The sequence below is a fragment of the Miscanthus floridulus genome, chromosome 8, assembly GCF_019320115.1.
Source record: "Miscanthus floridulus cultivar M001 chromosome 8, ASM1932011v1, whole genome shotgun sequence".
In the NCBI taxonomy this organism is placed as follows: Eukaryota; Viridiplantae; Streptophyta; class Magnoliopsida; order Poales; family Poaceae; genus Miscanthus; species Miscanthus floridulus.
In genome coordinates this window covers 224,411,596-224,417,754 of record NC_089587.1, presented here as the reverse complement: position 1 = coordinate 224,417,754, position 6,159 = coordinate 224,411,596, and positions in this window count along the sequence as shown.

Sequence of the window (6,159 nt, the reverse complement as noted above, 5' to 3'; positions counted from 1 at the left end):
ATCATGTCCTTGATATACTTACCTTGACTCACAAAAGTACCATTCTTCAATTGCTTGATTTGAAGACCAAGGAAGTAACTCAACTCTCCAATCATGGATATCTCAAACTCATTACCCATCATCTTTCCAAACTCATCACAAAAGTCTTGATTGGTTGATCCAAATATGATGTCATCTACATAGATTTGCAATACAAATAAATCTTTTCCAATCTTCTTGATGAAAAGAGTGGTGTCAACCTTGCCCATTGTGAATCCCTTAGAGAGTAGGAAGTCCCTCAATCTCTCATACCATGCTCTAGGTGCTTGCTTCAAGCCATACAATGCCTTCTTCAACTTGTACACATGGTTGGGCTTCTTGTCATCTTCAAAATCAGGAGGTTGCTCAACATATACTTCTTTATTGATGTAGCCATTGAGAACTGCACTCTTAACATCAATTTGATATAGCTTAATGTTGTGGGCATAAGCATAGGCTCGCAAGATTCTAATTGCTTCCAATCTAGCAACCGGGGCATATGTTTCTCCAAAGTCAAGACCTTCAACTTGTGTATAGCCTTGTGCTACCAATCTTGCTCTGTTCCTTACTACTATCCCATCTTGATCTTGCTTGTTTCTAAAAACCTATTTGGTTCCAATCACATTGTGTCCCTTTGGTCTTTCTACTAATTCCCATACTTGATTTCTTGTGAAGTTATTCAACTCTTCATGCATAGCATTCACCCAATCAACATCCTTCAAAGCTTCATCTATCTTCTTTGGTTCAATGGATGACACAAATGAGAAGTGTTCATAAAATGATGCCAATCTTGATCTTGTTTGTACACCTCTTGAAATATCACCAATGATAGTGTCCAATGGACGATCTCTTGCAACATTGGTTGGTTGGAGGATTGAAACTTGATTGCTTGCACTTGCTTGATCATTTGGTTGAGATGATGTACTAGCCACTTGATCTTATTTATTGTCATGAGAGCTGCTTGTACTAGCTTGATTTGTATCATCTTGCACATTTGAGTTGGAGAGCACTTGCACTTGATCATCTTCATCATCATTCACTTGCCTAGGCCTCAATTCACAAATATCCATGTTCTTCATGGTATTTGAAAGTTGAATGTCTCTAATATCTTTCAAGTTCTCATTCTCTACTTGTGAACCCTTAGTTTCATCAAATTCGACAACATAAACTTCCTCAAGAGTACCACTATCCAAATTCCAAACTCTATATGCTCTGCTTGTAGTGGAATAACCAAGTAGGAATCCTTCATCACATTTCTTGTCAAACTTGCCCAATCTAGTGCCTTTCTTCAAGAGATAGCATTTGCAACCAAAGACCCGAAAATATGCAATGTTGGACTTTCTACCATTCAAGAGCTCATATGGTGTCTTCTCTTTGAATGGGTGACAATCCACCGGTGGAGTTTCTTACCCTTGCACCCAAACTTCACCACCCTTGATCAAATGTGCGAACCACCAAGTGTATCACCTTATGCATATGTGTTAGCGTATCTTCACAAACGTTTTCAAGGATGTTAGCACTCCACTAGATCCTAAATGCATATGCAATGAGTTAGAGCATCTAGTGGCACTTTGATAACCGCATTCCGATACAAGTTTCGCCCCTCTTAATAGTATAGCTATCAAACCTAAATATGATCACACTCTCTAAGTGTCTTGATCACCAAAACAAAATGGTTCCTACAATTTATACCTTTACCTTGAGCCTTTTGTTTTTCTCTTTCTTCTTTCCAAGTCCGAGCACTTGATCATTACCATGGTATCACCATCATCATGTTATGATCTTCATTTGCTTCACCACTTGAAGTGTGCTACCTATATCACGATCACTTGATAAACTAGGTTAGCACTTAGGGTTTCATCAATTCACCAAAACCAAAGTAGAGCTTTCAATCTCCCTCTTTTTGGTAATTGATGACAACCCTTATACAAAGATATGAATTAAAATTCAATTAAATCCATATTGCTTGTCCAAGCATTTTTACCATTTGTAAAAGGATATGGACAAGTTTCATGAACCCCAAATGGTAGCAATTGCTCCCCCTACATATGTGCTAAGAGTTTGGATTAAAGCTTGCACATATTCTTAGATAGAAAATATAGGAGACAATGTCTACCAAATGATGCTAAGGTATAAAAGATGGTCCTTTGAAGCGTGATACCAATCAAAGTGCACCAATATACCATCCTTAGCACCATGATTAGCTTGATACCACTTGGAAAACAACTTGGAAATGAAATCATTAGATATCCTATGCATGCTAGTTTTTCATTTCATCATTCAAACCTACAACTAGCATACACCACACAAACATGGATATTAAAATTTAAAACTTGTGTCATGTATGCAAACATATGAAATGCACATTTAAATGCACCATACAAGTTCATGAGCTTGCTCCCCCTACTCAAGATTTTAATTGATTCCTTTCCTTTGTCATATCTCTCCCCCTATATTAAATTCTCCCTCTTTGTTGTCTTTTTATTATCTTTGTTTTTCTCCCCATAACACTAGTATCTTTATTTCTCCCCCTATCACTTATATCTTTGTTTCTCTCCTCCTTTGTCATCAATGACCACAAAGGTTCAAAAAATAGATAGGTTGAGATTATTAATGTCAATCAATGGGGTGAGGATTATATTCCCAAATTTGGTTCAAACTAGAATATTTGCCAAAGATATTTAACTCGGTTTGATCCAAGGACAAGCTTCTTCATACCTCCAAATAAGGGTTATCTTGTACCATGTTGAGTTAAACACTTAGAGCTCATTTTCTAGATTAAACACTAGGTTTACAAGCCCACAAACAAGTCATATGCTATCACTAGATCAAGTCAAGCATAGAAGCAATAGTGATACCATATAAACATCAAATTCATTTGATTTTCATGAATGAGCCTAATAAAATGGAGAGATGACTAGATGCACTAAATATGTCCTTAACAAGGATGTATGCCATGCCAATCATCTTTTACCTTGGATTGCTTGAAGGAGAGGCATGTCATATGGGTGGGGTGCATCAACACATATTTGAGAAATCCAATATGTTCAACTCATTCCTAAGCTTGTAAAACCCTTTCTCATCCAATGGCTTGGTGAATATATCGGCAAGTTGATCTTTGGTGCCTACACTCTCAATGCAAATGTCCCCTTTTTGTTGGTGATCTCTTATGAAATGGTGGCGGACATCAATGTGCTTTGTTCTTGCATGTTGAACCGGATTGTTGGTCAACTGGATTGCACTCTCGTTGTCACATAGCAATGGCACTTTCTTGAACTTGATTCCAAAATCACTCAAAGTGGCCTTCATCCAAAGTATTTGTGCGCAACAACTACTGGCGGATATATATTCGGCTTCGGTGGTTGATAATGCAACACTATTTTGCTTCTTTGATGACCATGAAACAAGTGATCTTCTCAATAATTGACATGTGCCCAAGGTGCTCTTCCTTTCAACCTTGCATCCCGCATAATCCGAGTCGGAGTAACCAACTAGCTCAAACTTTGCTCCTTTGGGATACCACAAGCCAACATTTGGTGTATGCTTCGAGTACCTCAATATTCTCTTTGTAGCATTCAAATGACTTTCTCTTGGTGAGGCTTGAAATCTTGCACACATGCATACACTAAACATGACATCCGACCTTGATGTGGTCACATAGAGTAGGCTTACAATCATAGATCGATACAATTTTTGATCCACCATATTTCCACTTGCATCACTATCCAAGTTTCCATTTGTTCTCATTGGTGTGCTAATGACTTTGCTATCACTCATGCCAAACTTTTTGATCATGTCCTTGATATACTTGCCTTGACTCACAAAAGTACCATTCTTCAATTGCTTGATTTGAAGACCAAGGAAGTAACTCAACTCTCCAATCATGGACATCTCAAACTCATTATCCATCATCTTTCCAAACTCATCACAAAAGTCTTGATTGGTTGATCCAAGTATGATGTCATCTACATAGATTTGCAATACAAATAAATCTTTTCTAATCTTCTTGATGAAAAGAGTGGTGTCAACCTTGCCCATTGTGAATCCCTTAGAGAGTAGGAAGTCCCTCAATCTCTCATACCATGCTCTAGGTGCTTGCTTCAAGCCATACAATGCCTTCTTCAACTTGTACACATGGTTGGGCTTCTTGTCATCTTCAAAACCAGGAGGTTGCTCAACATATACTTCTTTATTGATGTAGCCATTGAGAACTGCACTCTTGTGAAGTTATTCAACTATTCATGCATAGCATTCACCCAATCAACATCCTTCAAAGCTTCATCTATCTTCTTTGGTTTAATGGATGACACAAATGAGAAGTGTTCACAAAATGATGTCAATCTTGATCTTGTTTGTACACCTCTTGAAATATCACCAATGATAGTGTCCAATGGATGATCTCTTGCAACATTGGTTGGTTGGAGGATTGAAACTTGATTGCTGGCACTTGCTTGATCATTTGGTTGAGATGATGTACTAGCCACTTGATCTTGTTTATTGTCATGAGAGCTGCTTGTACTAGCTTGATTTGTATCATCTTGCACATTTGAGTTGGAGAGCACTTGCACTTGATCATCTTTATCATCATTCACTTGCCTAGGCCTCAATTCACAAATATCTATGTTTTTCATGGCATTTGAAAGTTGAATGTCTCTAATATCTTTCAAGTTCTCATTCTCTACTTGTGAACCCTTAGTTTCATCAAATTCAACATCATAAACTTTCTCAAGAGTACCACTATCTAAATTCTAAACTCTATATGCTTTGCTTATAGTGGAATAACCAAGTAGGAATCCTTCATCACATTTCTTGTCAAACTTGCCCAGTCTAGTGCCTTTCTTCAAGATATAGCATTTGCAGAACCGCCTAATCTAATGCCTCACAGGAGTGCTCGTCTTCCATTAGACACTAAGCACTCGAGGGAGAACACTATATTACTTGGTTCCGTCGGGCACACCCTAGGGGAGAACCCAAAAATCCACATTTTTGCCATCAGGATCACAAATGAAAGAATAAAGCTTACATCATTCGTAACCATTTCTTACATCACTTTTAACACAACAGCAGAGTATAATATTTATTAATATAACAGCGGAATGAAATCATATTATCAGAGTTATAAACAATTTACTTGAACAGCGGAATAGAAACATGTGAATAGAGTTACAGCGGAAATAAATATCTAAACATGACGTGAGGAAGTATTGACATATATACTACGACAACAGATTATTAAACTTCCATTTTTAAAAGCATTTGGTGAGAGTTATAAATAAAAACTACGATCGCAGCGTAAAGGAAATCCTCTCTGAGCCCACCAGGAGGAATCCACACACAAGAGTCAGCTTTATCATCCACCTGTCACCTGCAACAGGGGGAATAAAACCCTGAGTACTCAATTGTACTCAGCAAGACTTATCCGACAGGAGAAAAGAAAAGACTCCAAGGATATGCAAGGCTATCTGGTTTGTGGGTTGCATTTGCAGAAAGCATTACTAAGCGTGCGTCCTTATATTCGAGTTTTATTAAAAGCCGCATTGGTTCATTAACTAACCATTCTATGTAAGCACCTGTACTACTTTCAAGCAGGTGATAAGCAATCAGATTTCCTTTGTCCATCTTCCATCTTTCATCTTCAGTTCTTACTACGATGCTAAACCGTAGACAAGCCGTACCGGATAGCCCGGCGATTCGCGAATCAATGCCCCTAGCTGGGTACCCCGAAAACACACGCCCTGCTTGTACCCCGGGCACAAGCAGGACCAACCCATCACTCTCCTGTCCCGGGTGTCCAGGTCCCCGTCCAAACTGGGACTCCAAGCCCCCGCCCCTGAGTCCCAGACTCAGTGCGGTGCAAGGACCTCCTCCACCAAAAACAAACCCTGACAGTCGGTCCGGAAAGAGCCGGATCCGCGACAAGAGAGCAACAAGTCTTCCAAGCGCCCATACACAAGTATGTGCTCGGGATAATAAGTCTGTGACCTGCCTAGAGTCATATGCAACGATCGGTCCTTAACCGACCAGACAGGGAAAAACGGTGTAACCAAGCTATGACCCGCCTCCGCGGCGACACAACTTCTTACACCCACAAATATCCAAACCATATCCCTGCCCAGTCACCATTTTCCTTTCCACCATTTT